Below are 15709 nucleotides of genomic sequence, written 5' to 3'. Positions count from 1 at the left end.
AATTGTCCTGAAAACGATTGGCTCTCTCACCTAACTCTGGTCAAATAGGCTTTTACTTTCCCATCAGGTTTTAATTTCAGTCATCGTTGCAATCAATTTTTACCATCCATCATGTGATCCCATATCATCAGAATATTTACAATTACCGTGAGTGATATAACCACTACGTTACGGCTTGTCACAGAGTGTCCCTTAATTTTTTCATATTATTGAGAGAGTTCCCTAACTCAGATGTTTGGTGATTTCAGGGGCTACAGTACAATCTCTGTTGTAAATACTACACACTGGACTATCAAATAGTGTAATATGTTCAATTAGTATGCAATATCTATGAATGGTGATGTACGAGCCTCCACTTACATGGTAGGACTCAGGACAACTATTGAGCTTGAAATTCTGCTTTGCAATGGAGGCTCCAAGAAAATGAAAATGTAGGGATCAGGCTGCTGGAATAAAAAGGGATGGAAAAACAACAGATAATGCAAATGCCAATTTGTGAACCCAGCAAAAATTTTTAAAGTAGACTCACACAAGGCATGTCTGCAGCTCAACTAGTAAGGTAAATACCTGTTTCGTCTGAAACTGGGCAGCTTTATGCTATTGTCAGTGCTTTGCAGGGCTTGAAATAGTTCAATACAGGAAAAGATGACCAGCCGAGAATGACAGAAACAGCACCCGCACTCCACACAATAGATTGAATAATTTGACTGCACTTGGTTTCAACATTGTACTGAGCACTTATGAGCATCTTGATTAGACAAACATTAGTGCACCAGACAAAGAATTACATTGTACTTGAGAAGAAAACTGTCAGAATCGGTTGTTTACGAAAGGTAAGTTTGTAAGTACATATTAGACATTTATAAAGTGGACAAATTGGAAGGCATCTAGTCTTCCTTTTTGCAGGTGTAGGAGAGAATTAATTCAACAAGCACTTTTATCCTCCCATCTGGATTTGCACACCTCTGCTGCATCAAGTTCAAGTTAGTACAAGATAACAATTAATCATGCGACCCAAAGGAAGGCGATAATGTTGAGTGCCGCTTGATCGAATATAAATATGAAGCACCGCTTCAAGATCACAGTGTTCAATAAACATTGTGCCATGGATCTTGTATATTGTGTTGTATTTCTGTCCACCATCAATGTCAGGATATCATGAAGTTTAGCTGCAAAGAGACCCCATGAGGAGGTCCTGAGGAAGAAGCCACTCTAATGTTTTCATGGTCACATATCTCCCAGTTGATTTACTTTTCTCACCATCTTCTGAACCACTTTTGAGATAACCTTCCCATGCCTTGAACCCACTACCCCTTCCTCACTCCTTTTAGCCCACCTTTCCCATTCTTCCTCCATCCCCCTCTTGTCCTATCCTTTTTTCCCATGCCCTGAAGTCTTAGTTATCGTTTTCCAATTAACCATGCCACATAAATCCCTGACCAAAAAAATATAATGCCCCCTCCCACCCTTTCGCAATGAGAGTTCAACCTGAAGACACATTCAGCCTTGACCATCCAGGTATCCCACCACTGGAGTTCTATGAACCAGATGGACAAAGAGAAGAGACAGTGTTGCAAAAGTTAAGATTGTACAGCCACATCCAAGATAGATACGGATGTGTCGCTCAGTGTTCAAATTTCCCCAAAATTAAAGGCTGTGAGATTTAAGGCAGTAACTCCAGATGCAGCAATAACAGGTGAATAAATCCAGGATGTCACATAACGGAGTAATGAATCTTGGCAATATGCCACAAACATCACTTAGCAGTAGCAAATTTCTGTTCTAGCCAGCTGACCCTACCAAGTTCAGTGGTACTAGAACATTGAATGTATTTGCTGTTGTAGCCAAAAAAAGCTTGCAGGGAGAAAATGAATCAACTTGCTTTAAATGAAGACTCCAACCTTCTCCCTGCAGTCTGTCCTTTACAATCTTATTTATGTGACCTTACTGAATCGAATGCAATGTTGATGTGTTCCCATAGCACTCAGGGTGTAATTTTTCTTCAATAATCAATCTGACCTTTTAAATATTTGAGCACATGATCTGAGCAAACCCATATCATTTTTTTCTCTCCCTCTTAGGAATTTTGTCTAGATCAGAAAACATGTAGCAGGCAAACTCTGTGTAATACTGAACTCCCAGAATTGTCACTGCTTTATTCTGTGGCCATTGGTGTTAATGCTTCCAGCAGTAACAATTTCCAGGAAATAGTTGCCATTATAGTATAGACATGGTCATGAAGGGGATTCAAAGTTTAAACACATGGCTTCTGACTGTAAAGGTTAAACTATGTGAATTATTATTAGTTAGAAGTCCCTGCTCACATGACATTGAAATAAACTCTTCATTAACAGTTTCAAGAAAATGCACAAACAAAAACAAAGTTGCTAGAAAAGCTCAGCAGGTCTGGCAGCATCTGTGAAGAAAAAAAACGTCAGCGTTAACATTTCAAGTCCAGTGACCCTTCCTTAGAACTGATGGTAGCTAGGAAAATGTCAGTTTTTATGCAGGAAATAGGGAAGGGGTGGAGCAGAAAGTAAATGATAGGGTAGAGCCGAGAGAGAGAGAGAAAAGCAGTCGGACAGACAAAGGAGTTGCTAACGATCAGGCTGAGAGGGTGAATAGTTGTTAATGGGGACTGTTAGTGACTAACAACAGGGGGTGTGTAGTGGCAGGCTATGTGATAACAATGTGATTACACACCCCCTGTTGTTAGTCACTAATAGCCTCCATTAACAACTATTCACCCTCCCAGCCAGATCATTATCCACTCCTTTGTCTGTCTAACTGTTCTTCTCTCTCTCTAGGATCTATCCTATCGTTTACTCCGCACCCCACTCCCCTCCCTATTTTCTGCACATAAACTGATATTTTTCCAGCCACCATCAGTTCTGAGGAAGGGTCACCGGACCTGAAGCGTTAATTCTGATTTTTTCTTCACAGATGCTGCTGAGCTTTTCCAGCAATTTTGTTTTTGTTCCTGATTTACAGCATTCACAGTTCTTTCTGTTTTTATTAAGAAAATGCACAACTAATCTGTTCATTGCATATTTTTTGGCAGTCAAACCTTAGCATAGCCTGAGAAATTCATATTAACATAAAATAATGAGGGCCATAGATAGAGTTAATGGTAGTTGTCTTTTGCCTAGGATGGGGGAAGTTCAGGACGAGGGGGTACATTTTTAAGGTGTGAGGAAACAGATTTAAAAAAGAGATGAGGAGCAAATTTTGTACACAGAGGGTGGTTCGCATGTGGAATGAACTTCCTGAGGAAGTGGTAGATGATACAACTGAAAAAGGCAATTACCCCAAATGTCTTCTTAACCACCCTATTAACCTGTCCTGCCACCTTCAGAGATCTGAGGACAAGCACCCCAAAGTTGCTCTATTCCTCTGCACTTCCTAATGTGCTGTCATTCATTGCATACTCCCCTGTCTTGTTACTTCTTCCAGTGTATCACCTCATGCTTATCAGGATTAAATTCCAGCTGCCACTGATCAATCCATCTATAACTTCCCATAACCTAGGGCCTTCTTGCTCACTGTCAAGCACATGGCCAAACTTTGTACTTTCTGCAAACTTACTTATCATCACCCAACATGGTTTTCTACATCATTTACATATATCACAAATATAATTGATCCAACACTGATCCCTGTGATGTACCAAACAGTCACATGGCATGAGCTGCCAGAGGAAGTGGTGGAGGCAGTTACAATTACAACATTTAAAAGGCATCTGAATGGGTATATGAATAGGAAGGATTTAGAGGGATATGGGCAACTGCTGGCAAAGGGACCAGATTAATTTAGGATTAACTTGATCGGCATGGCCGAGTTGGACAGAAGGGTTTGTTTCCATGCTGTACATCTCTATGAGTTTAGCCTTTGACCACCACCCTCTGTCTCCTGCCAATTTTGGATCCAACTTACCAAGTTACTCTGAATCCCATGTGCTTTTACCTTCTTTATCAGTTTCCCATGTGATACCTTGTGAAAGGCTTTGCTGAAATCAATATAAACTACATCAACTTCACTATCCTCATCTACACACTTGGTCACGACCTTGAAAAATTCAACCAAATATGTTAGGCATGATCTCCCTCTTACAAAACCATGATGACTATCCCTGATCAAACCTTACCTCTCCAAATGGTGATTAATTTTCTTGTTGCAAATTTTCTCCACTAGTTTCCCTACAACTGATGTAAGACTCACTGGTCTGTAATTCCCTGGTTTGTCTCTAACACCCTTCTTGAAAAGTGGAATCACATTACCTTTTCCAAATAGTCTGGCACCTCTCCTGTGGCCAAAGAGAAATTAAAATATTATTTCAAGAATATTAGCACATGAGGAATTAATATCTATTTCTGAAAAACCTGGCACAAAGTTCTGTAGGATGTGCACTGCCTGCCCATTCTGCACCATTGACCTTCTCTGAAGGTGACACCACCTTGGCAAAGCCACTGCTGGAAAACTCTTTGGCAGCTATAACCTTTGGCAAAAGGGATCCAAATATTAGGGATTGTCACCCAGGAGGGCCAAAGGGTGAAAGATGTCGGGGGCAACAGTGAGAAAAGTGGGACATGAACCTTGGTGGCTGGTGTGTGAGGTGTTAAAGAGAGGAGTGTGACACGTACCCTGGCAGAGCGGAGAAGGTCATTAACCTTTTTGCAATACTGCTAGTTGTCCTTCTCACCTTGACAAGTGCATTGACCTGGGCAGTGACCCCAGACCAGTTCGGCAGGGTCTGGTGGCATGGCCAGATCTAGCAGTCCTGCAGGAAGGGCAGTGGCAGTCCTCTGCACCATCCCATCCCCTGGCGCCTCCAGATTCCCATGAGTGAATCCCAGTGCCATTTTTCCCTTTTCCAACATCTTGTCCTTCAATGAGCAAGGCAGCTTCTGAATGTCAACATTTGTTGCATGCCCTGCAGCATTTTAAAGAGGGTATGGCCGCAAGAGATGCCAGTCTTTTGTGGTGAGTTGCTGTGGGAAGGCACTTGGTAAGATGAGGCAGAAATCACATGTGAGAAATGCCATGGGACAATTAATGAGGACGGTTCAGTAAATTACAGAGAAACAACTCGCCAAACACTCCAAAAAATCCAATGCACCTTGGACTTAGCCAAAAAAAACACAGATTTTAAGGTGATTGGTTAAAAAAAACTAGAGGTGATATAAGAATTCTTTTCAAGGTTTTTGAGAAGATTTGTAGCTCGGGTTATTGATGCAGTTGTTGACTTATTCACCAAGCTGTTTAGTTTGTTCGCAAACGTTCTGTCACCAAGCTAGGTAACATCAGGAGAGCGCCTCCAGTGAAGCATCAGTGTTCTGTCATGCTTGTTATTTATAGATCTTGGTTTGTTGAGGCTGGGTGGAATCACTTACCAATTTGTTTCTTAGTGCTTGGTATATAGCGTCCTGCTCTACATGTGGGTTTATGGAGTTCTGGTTTGAGAGTCGGGCCTTCAGGAATTCTCATGCGCGTCGGTTAGTTGTGATCGTCGGATCCTTTATTCTTGTCAGTAGCTTCGGTTTGTGGGCTACAATGATTCCTAGGAGGCAGAGTAATCTGGTGGTCATTTCAGGTGTGTCCTTAATGTATGTTAGGGTGGCTAGTGTCTCTGGATGTGTTGTGCCTTCCTGTTGTGTAGATATTGACGGACTACACTTTTCGTGTAACTGCTGTTTCTACCTGAATGGTTCAAACCAACAACAACAAGAATTTTTTTTTGTACAGCAAGTTGTTAGGTTCTGGATTGCACTGACTGAAAAGATTGTGGAAACAGATTGAATAATAAATTTGGAAAGAGATTAGACAAATAGTTGAAGCAACTCACGTGGCTATTGAAAAAGAGAAGGGGAGTCAGACTAATTGGCTAACTCTCAAGCAGAACCTGGCACAAGCAAGCTGGGCTGAATGGATTCCTTCTGTGCTGAACCATTCTGTAATTATATGAAAAGAGAAAAATGAAGTATGAAAATCATCATTGGTATGAAGAGAAGCAGTCATGCCTAACCTTTAAGTAATCTCCTGAAACAGCACACTTTGATGCACTTCTTTTTATATGAAAAGAATCCTAATTAAGACCTTGCTCTCTGTTGGATATCTGATAACTTGAACAAGGTCCCAGTAGCTATACAGCATCTGTGCTGTTGTTTCTTCATCAGCAATCATGGCCACAACACTTTCTATCATAATAGAACCAAAGGTTTCAGAGAATGGAGTCTCTAGATACATAATAGTCTGAATGACTGTAGCTTTGTCTGCCATGTTTTACAAAATCCCTTGAGTTTTCAATATTTCTTTGAAGAATGTACAAGTAACTGATGGAACACACACACAACTGATCTGACAATATTGCCTTTTGTTCCTGTTTGTTATCAGTGTTTGGAACTAGAATTAATGTGAAATAAGGCATGCAGGGTCTTTAAAAAGACTTGAATATTTATTAGCATTGCAGTTTTTCATTGTACTACATAAAGAGTCATGTTCTATTCAGACATCAAAGCCAATTTTCATCTACTTAGTACAATTCAGTCCTCAGTGATTAAGAATTGGTACAAATTTAGCTAGAGCAGTTACGTATAAATAGTGTGCAATTTTACATTTAAATAATTATTCAAAGCTCAAGCTCAGGAAATATAAATTAGAGACTCAGTCTACAGTACTCAGATTACTTACAATAACCATATACGTTTGTAACCATAAATGCAAAATTGTGACCACATTTACGAAAGGCAGAATAGGAAGCATTAATTACCCCGTATCTCTATAAATAGTTCAATGTCTACTAACCCTGGATATATGATCATTTATGTGATCATCCTCAGCACTGTGATGATTGTACTGTGGAACATTAGGAAATTAAGCGCTTATCAAAATGATATCAGCCATAAAGTGTGTTGACAGCTCATTTATAAGGCATTTATTATAAATGGACGGCCACCTAACTGTTTTTTGTTGCAAAAAGGCCACACAGAATGTAATGTAACAGAAAGTTAGAAATCGTGTCAAATCCAAAAGTGGCCTAATTGTCAGGTAGAAATGGAAGCTATAGCAAATTCTAATCCTAACATGGACTCTAATGGCTCAGGCACCAAACACTTTAGCTTTACAGGTCCTTCCTATCCCTTTTTTTAAAAAAAAATGTACCATTTTCAGATCTAAAGGTGGCAAAGATAACTTGGTGTCCCAGGGTTTCAACACTAATGAGAGGTGTGGCGTGTAATGCTATAGGTATTAGTCTAATAATCTAGAGGCCCTGGCTAAATTCTGGGGGTGTGGGTTCGAATCACAGTACAGCAAATGGTGGAATTTGTATTTCATAAAAATATGGAATAATCTAGCCCAATGGCAACCACTATCACAAAAAGCCATCTGGTTCTTTAGGCATGGAAATCTGTCATCCTTACCTGGTATGGGTTGTACATATAACTCCAGACCAACAGTAACATGGTTGACTCTTAACTACCTACTGACCTGATCTTGCAAGCTACTCAGTTCAGTTGCAGTTAGGAATGGGCATTGAGTGCTAGCCCAGCCAGCAACACCTACATATAAAATCCTTACAGTGTGGAAAGAGGCCAATCAATCCATCAAGTCTGAACAGCATCCTGCAATTCTATCCCCATAACTCCACATTTTACCATGGCTAACCCACCTAGCCTGCACATCCCTGAAGACTACAGAGCAGTTCAGCATGGCTAATCCACCTAACCTGACATCTTTGAACTGTAGGAGGAAACATGAGCACCCAACACAAATCCACACAGACACAGGAAGATTGTGCAAACTCCACTCAGATAGTCATCCAAGGCTGGAATTGAACCCAGATCCCTAGCACTGTGAGGCAGCAGTGCTAACCACGGAGCCACCGTGCCACCCACCCTACACAGCTGCAGAATGAACATTTTAAAAATTAGAACTGACTGCATTATCAGGAAAGAAAGGTGGACCTTTGATTCTATTGCAAAGATGAAGATGAAACAAAGTTGTTTGCATAGAACATAGAACATAGATCAGTACAGCACAGTACAGGCCCTTCAGCCCACGACGTTGTGCCAAACTTTTACACTAATCCTAAGGTCTATCTAACTTCCACCCCTACCTTATACTATCATCCATATGCCTATCTAATAGCTGCTTAAATGCCCCTAATGAGGCCAACTCCACTACCCTCTCCAGCAATGCATTCCACGCCCTGACCACTCTCTGAGTAAAGAACCTACTTCTGACGTCTCCCCTATATCTACCTCCACTCACTTTAAAACTATGCCCCCTCGTAATAGCTACCTCCACCCTGGGAAAAAGTCTTTGGCTGTCTACTCTATCTATACCTCTGATCATTTTGTACACCTCTATCAAGTCAATCTCACTGTGAAAAGCCAGGCTGTACAAATATTAGCTTGTGAGCTATTGGTGATGCACATTAGAACGATCCTTGTCCCTCTCTAGGCTGAGGCTCCCATGTGGTACAGAGGGAGTGCTGCACTGCCAGAGGCCGCCTTTTTGTTGAATTGTTAAACGGAGGCCACTCTCCCCTAGCTCTCTCGGGTGGGCGGTGTTTCAAAGAAGAGGGGAACAGAGGAGGGGGAGAGGGAGGGGTACAATGTTTACCCCACAATCAGCGACACAAAAGGAAAACTTGATACCCTGCTGGTTGGAAACTATCTGTGAATATCATTCTTCCAGTATCTAACCTAATTTGTATCAGTTTATTAGCTTTTATTGGCAGTACAGGCACTTAAATACTGATTATCGAGAGCATCAATACAGGAATGTGGAATTTTTAGAAAATGAGCACCAAATACACAAATTTGAGTCTTCTTTCAAGTTAATCTACCTTCAAAAATGGCACAGAAAAGCTATTTCATTGAATTGACAATTATGTATTTGAAGCAAGTGAGCATTATTTCCTGAAGGATGCTGAAAATGTGGCACAATTTGAGACAGCGGCAATTGAAACAATGGTATCCATTCTCCCAATAAATATATCGTTGAAATGGTGTTCCAGGTGCCTCTAGTTGTTGCCCTGTTATTGAAATACATATTTTGTTTGATGATGTAGCAGATAATAATTGGTGGGGCATTAATTCGTACACGCTACCAACATCACTCCAAGATTTTTAGTAGAAAACAAGTGTATTTTTAAAATGGAGAAAATCTGACATTAATAATTTTTTTTTCAGGTGGCAAAGATATACATTCCAAAGGTGCACACAAAATATCTACTTTGACTAGCCCTGTTCAAAGCTGAATGCTTGTTCTAACATTATTTTTTAACATTCTTATTTTTTCATTTCTATCTTGGGACATTCATTTTTATATCAATACGAGACCAAGGGTACTATCTGGTATCAGGATTGAGCAGTCTGAGATCACTTGTAGCATGCCTTATATGCTTCATAAACCCTCCTTTTGCTCACTCAGCAGAGTGCCTTCATTCCAGTCATGGAAGAGAATCCACAGCTACATCAATATGATAATCCTTGAACTTACCCAGGTCATTCTTGTAGCCTTTAATAATTAACCTGGCAATTAGTACAGAAATACAGGATGTTCATATCCTGGACACTCTCACTCATGTGTCAGCTCGAGACCATAGGAGCATTCTTACCTTCAGTCAGAAGATTCGGGATCCAAGTCAAATACTTAATCAACTTGGTGGACACTTATGTACAATCCTGAGAGAGCAGTACTGTCAAAATTGTAACATCTTTTGGATGAGATGTCAATGCAAGATTGTGTGCCCTCTCAAATGAGTATAAAAAATCCCACCACATTAATTAAAAAGTTGAAGTTGTTCTTCTTTTCTCTGGCCAACATTTATACCATAACCATCAGATGAACTGACTGTTTATTTTGTTGCTGTTGGAGGAACCTTGTTGTGCATTAATTGGCCACAGTGTTCAGCCAATAACCGTCTTAACTGTTTGGGATGTACTGAGGAGATGAAAGTTACTTCATAAATACTAGTTTATTCTTGAATTGAATCCTGAATATTGAAGGATACAGGGTATTTTGGAAGGATGGGAAGGTAGGCAAAGGTGGACCAATGGCTCTGTTAGTTAAAGATGGTATTAGCACAATAGAGAAGAATGACCGATATTCAGGAATCCAAGATGTAGAAACAGTATGGCTAGAGCTGAAAAACGATAAAGACAAGAAGTCACTTGTGGGAAGAAACTTCAAAGCCTCTGAAATGTCCACCATCTTCCTCAATCAAGGATTGCCCACAACTATGGTTTATAGTGCCCTCAGCCTTGTCCAACCCATCTCCTGCACTTCAGCCCTCACACCTTCCCTTCCTTCCTATAACAGCAAGTGGGTTCCCCTGGTCCTAACTTAGCACCAGACCAGCATCCAAATCCAAAGGATTATTATTCGTCACCTCCAGCAGGATGCCACCTCCAGAAACATATTCCTCTCCCTTCCCTTGTCAGCCTTCCACAGGGACCGTTCCATCTGGGACACCCTGGTCTACTCCTCCTCCATTTCTAACACATCCCATGGCACCTTCCAATGCAATCATAGAAGGTGCAAAACCTGCCCGTTAACTTCCTCCATCCTCACTATCCAAGGCCCCAGACATACTTTCCAGGTGAAGCAGCGATTTACCAGCACTTTACACAATCTAGTCTGTTGTATTCACTGTTCACAGTGTGGTCTCTTCGACACCTACCAGACTGGGTCACCAACTTGCAGAACACCTATATTCTGTCCACAAAATGACCCTGAGCTTCCTGTTGCCTGCCACTTCAACACACCACCATGCTCCCTGGCCAACAACTCTGCCTCAGGCTTACAGCAGTGCTCCAGTAAAGGTCAGCGCAAGCTGGAAAAGTAGAATCTCATTTTCTGCCTGGGGACCGTGCAGCCAATAGGACTCCACATTGAGTTCAACAATTTTAGGTTCTGAGGAAGAGTCACCAGACCTGAAATATTAACTCTGTTTTCTCCTTCACAGATGCTGCCAGACCGGCTGAGCTTTTCCAGCAACTTTGTTTTTGTTAAACAATTTTAGGGCCTGAGCACCTTCTCCCATGTCCTAACCCCAACCCATACACAAACCCTGTCATCACATGGGCTGCTAACATGAACGACCCATTGTCAGCCAGTAATAGGTCCCAATTAAGAGCTATTGTTCTCTCAGGCTGACCTTTACCCATTCCTTTGTCTGCCCAACTACCTTTCTCTCTCTTTGGGCTCTTTCTCTATTTATCGTTTACTCCTGATCCCTCCCTCCCCCTCACCCCATCTTCAGCATTTACACCAACTTTTCTTAGCTACAATCAGTTCTGAAGGAGGGTCACTGGATCCAAAACATTACCTCTGCTTTCTCCACAGATGCTGCCTAGCCTGCCGAGTTTTTCCAGCAATTTTTGTTGCTGTTTGAAATGGTTGGTCTATTTGTTTTAATTTTTAAAAACTCCCGTGATTCAGGGAGACCATTGGATTGGAAGGCAGCAAATTTATTCAAACAAAAGAAAATATGAAATTATCTATCTTAGCAGAAAGAGTTATAAAGTTATGAGTTTATAATCTCAATGGTCAATAGATTACTCATGTCTGAGATGCAGAGGCATCTAGTTTCCCTCGAGTATGAATCACAGAAGTGTATGATTCGGATGCAAGTACAGCAGGTAATTAGGAAGATTAACTGAATCATTTATCATTTAAATGTGAGGGGAATCAAAGACAAAAGTAGAGAGCTTATACTTCAGTTATACGCATCATTGGTGGGACCACTTTTGGAGTACTGTGCAAAGTACTGGTCAATTTATTTACAAAAGGACATAAGTCTATTGGAAATAGTTCAGAGAAGGATTATCAGGCTAATACCTGGATTGTGTGGGTTCTCTTGTGTAAAACGATTGAACAAGCTAGATTAGTATCCACTGGACTTTAGATGAGTAAGAGGCATGTTAATTGAAACATATGAGATACTGAGGTGTCTTGACAAGATAGATGTGGACAGAATGTTTGATTTTATGGGAGAATCTAGAGGTTAGTCAGGACCGTCCATTTAAAAATGAAGATCAGATGACTTCTTGTTTCTCTCAGAGGATTGAGAGTCTTAGAAACTTTCTTGCTGAAAGAGGCAGAGAAAGCAGAGTCCATGAACACTTTTGTCATAGAATCCCTACAGTGTGGAAACAGGCCATTCAGCCCAACAAGATCACACCACCCTTCCAAAGAGCATCCCACCCTGACCCATTCCCCTACCCTTGCATTTCCCCATGCCTAGCCCAAACATCCCTGGATACTACGGGCAATTTAGCATGGCCAATCCACCTAACCCGCACATCTTTGGACTGTGGGAGGAAACCCACGCAGACACGGGGAGAATGAGCAAACTCCACACAGACAGTCGCCAGAGGGTTGAATAGAACCTGGCTCCCTGGCACTGTGAGGCAGCAGTGCTAACCCCTGAGCTACCGTGCTGCCCTAAGGCAGCAATAGATGTATGCTTAGTGAGCAAGGTGACACGTTATCAGGCGTAGGCACTGAAATAACTCCATAGAGGCTGGTATCCCGACACCAAGTCACCTTTCATTTAAACATGGAAGTCCTTGACACTGCTCCAGCTCCCTTGGAGCCAGCTCTCAGAGTGAATGGGTTGTCTGACACTTGTGTTCTTATCTGTCAGCCAGGGCTCCCTGACTGGACCAGATTAACAGCCCCAATCAGGGAACTCATATTCTATGAGGTCCTGGCTGACCTTGTTGTAACCACTGCAGACAGAAGTGCAGATTTGAGGTTACAACATGATTAGCCATTACTTATTGAGTGGCAAAGCAGGCTCAAAGTGCTGAATGGCTTACTCCTGTTCCTCGATTGTATGCTCGTTTGCTCCGTTGTCAGGAATTATGCTCAGGCTTTGACAATATATTCCCTTTCACAGCTTTGCATTCCCAAAAATGAGAGCATTCTGTGCAGTCTATGATGTATTTAAACCTATGTCGTCGGGGATGTGAGAATCATGAATGTCACTTAGTTCTATTCAGTGTTTTTCTTAGCATTGCAGATGACATGAGTAGCAAAACATTTTTTTTTTTGCATTTGCACTAATCAGATCCTAAATGTCTAAAGCTTCAATTATGAAAGCTCCATTGGAGAAATTATGTTTGTCAGCTTGATGCTCCCTCTTCTGAGAGTAGACAGATGTTTTGAAACTGTTTTCTCCACCACTGGCTAAAAGCACCCCTGTGGTGTGATAGCAAAATAGCCTCAATAGACTCAAAGGCTGAAAGCACATTCTGTACTTCAAAGGTCAGTTCTTCTTTTGGAAAAATCAAATCTTTCAACATGTGAAAAGGACAAATGTTAGTTCAGAAAGGAACTCTGTATGGAGAAAAATATATTTTTATAAAATATACAGTGTAAATTATTTTGCTCCTATATCAATAAAATAAACTTAATGGGTAAGTGTTTTATCTCTTCGCAATTTATATTTAATGTATACCATCATTATAGAATAAATGTTACAGGATGTTCAACATCAAGTAAACTATTTCAATTTATCATATATATATTTGTGTATCACACTGTGATATAATTTGGATAAATTTAGATTACATGGAAGCATTCATAAACAGGCAACTCCTCATTTCAGCTACTTGAAGGTTTTCCTGCTTTTATACATAGTGTTTGAGAGACCCGTTATACAAATGCCACAGACTGTGTTGAGTCCTACTTTTCAATTACCTAACCTGCTAATTTACTGCATATGAAGATAACTCCTATCAAAGATTACTAACAATTGAAGCTGATGGGCTGCAGATTTAATTTTTTCATTATAAATAAACCATTTTTCAATCTTCAGTTACATAAAGGGTGAGTTTCTGTTGACTAGTACGAACACATTTGCTCAGTTAGCTGAATGGTTGATGAGAGAGCTGTTCTTTGATCTGGCAGGACTACGTTGACTTTTACTACGCAAGGAATTTTGACCAATTTATGATTCTTTCCATATGTCAACCCTGAAAAATGAATTGGATGTATAGTCAACAGTGAAGAAGGTTATCTAAGATTACAAAGGGACCTTGAGCAATTGGGCCCATGGGCTGAGAAGTAGCAGATGGAGTTTTATTTGGATAAATGCAAGGTATTGTATTTTAGTAAAACACACAAGGTCAAGACTTATACAGTTAATGGTAGAGTCCTAGGAGTTCAGGTACATAGTTCTTGAAAGTTGCATCATCTGTAGGGTAATAAAGAAGACAAAAAAACTGCAGATGCTGGAATCCAAAGTAGACAAACAGGAGGCAGGAAGAACATAACTGGCCAGGCAGCATCTAGAGGAAAGGAGAAGTCAACGTTTCAGGTATTACCCTTCTTCAGGACTGGATGTGGATGTAGGGGGAGCTGCAGATAAAGAGAGACAGGGAGGGGGCTAGTGGAATGGTGGTGATAGGTGAACACTGGTAGTAGGTATGACCTGGTTGGTCGATGGGAGGGACGAATCCAGTTGGTAGCTGGAAGGGAGGGTCAGAAGGTGGAATGGAAGGGAGAAGGTGGGTCTGGGAAGAGAGTCGGGAGGATGGGTGGGAAGGTTATTTGGAATTAGAGAACTCAGTGTTGAGTCCTCAAGGCTGTAGGGTGCCCAGGTGGAAGATAGGGTGCTGTTCCTCAAATGTGCGTTCCAAGTGGCTGCGACACTGGAGGAGGCCGAGGGCAGACATGTGGAGGGGTAGTAGGATGGGGAGTTGAAATGGGCAGTGACTAGGAGGTTAGGTTGGCTGTTACAGGCCAGGTGAAGGTGCTCAGCGAAATGGTAACCTAGTCTATGTTTGGTCTCACTGACATAGAGAAGACCACATTGGGAGCAGTGGATGCAATAGACTATGCTGGAGGAGATGCAAGTGAAGCTCTGTCTCACTTGGAAGGACTGTTTAGGGCCCTGGATGGAGGTGAGGGAGGTGGTGTGTGGGCACATCTTTTACAGTTACAAGGGAAAGTACCTGGGGATGGGGAGTTGGAGTGGTTGCTGGGGAGTGTGGCGCGAACTAAGGAGTGGCGAGGGGAATGGTCCTTGCGGAAGGCAGAGAGGGTGGGGAGTGGAAGATATTCCGGGTGGTGGGGTCTAATTGGAGTTGGCAGAACTGATTGAGGATGATACATTGGAGGCAGAGGCTGGTGGGCTGGAAAGTGAGGACAAGAGGGACCCTATCCTTATTATGTTTGGAGCGGGTTGACAGTTTAGAGCTGTGGAATGGGGAATGGAGGAAGTGTGATAGAGGACTGTCTGGATGACAGAGGGGGGAAAGAACATTGTTTGAAAAAGTTGGATATCCAGGATGCTTGTGAGTGGAATGTTTTCTCACTACAGCAGATGTGATGGAGATGGAGGAATTGGGAAAACGGGATGGAGATTTTGCAGGATACAGGGTGGGAGCAGGTGTATTCTGAGTAGCTATGGGAGTCTGTGTGTTTATAGTAAATGTTAGTCTGTAAACTCTTGCCAGAAATGGAAACGGAGAGGTCAAGAAAGAGGGAGGAGGTGTCTGAGGGAGACCAAGTGAACGCCCTCAAATTCACTTGGTCTATCTCAGACACTTCCCTCCCCTTTCTTGACCTCTCTGTTTCCATTTCTTGCAACAGTTTACAGGCCAACATTTAGAATAAACCCACAGACTCCCATAGCTACCTCGACTACACCTCCTCCCAGCCTGTATCCTGCAAAAACTCCATCCCGTTTCCC

This window comes from Rhincodon typus, chromosome 26 (genome assembly GCF_021869965.1).
Source record: "Rhincodon typus isolate 14 chromosome 26, sRhiTyp1.1, whole genome shotgun sequence".
Taxonomy (NCBI): domain Eukaryota; kingdom Metazoa; phylum Chordata; class Chondrichthyes; order Orectolobiformes; family Rhincodontidae; genus Rhincodon; species Rhincodon typus.
This window is presented reverse-complemented; position numbering follows the sequence as displayed.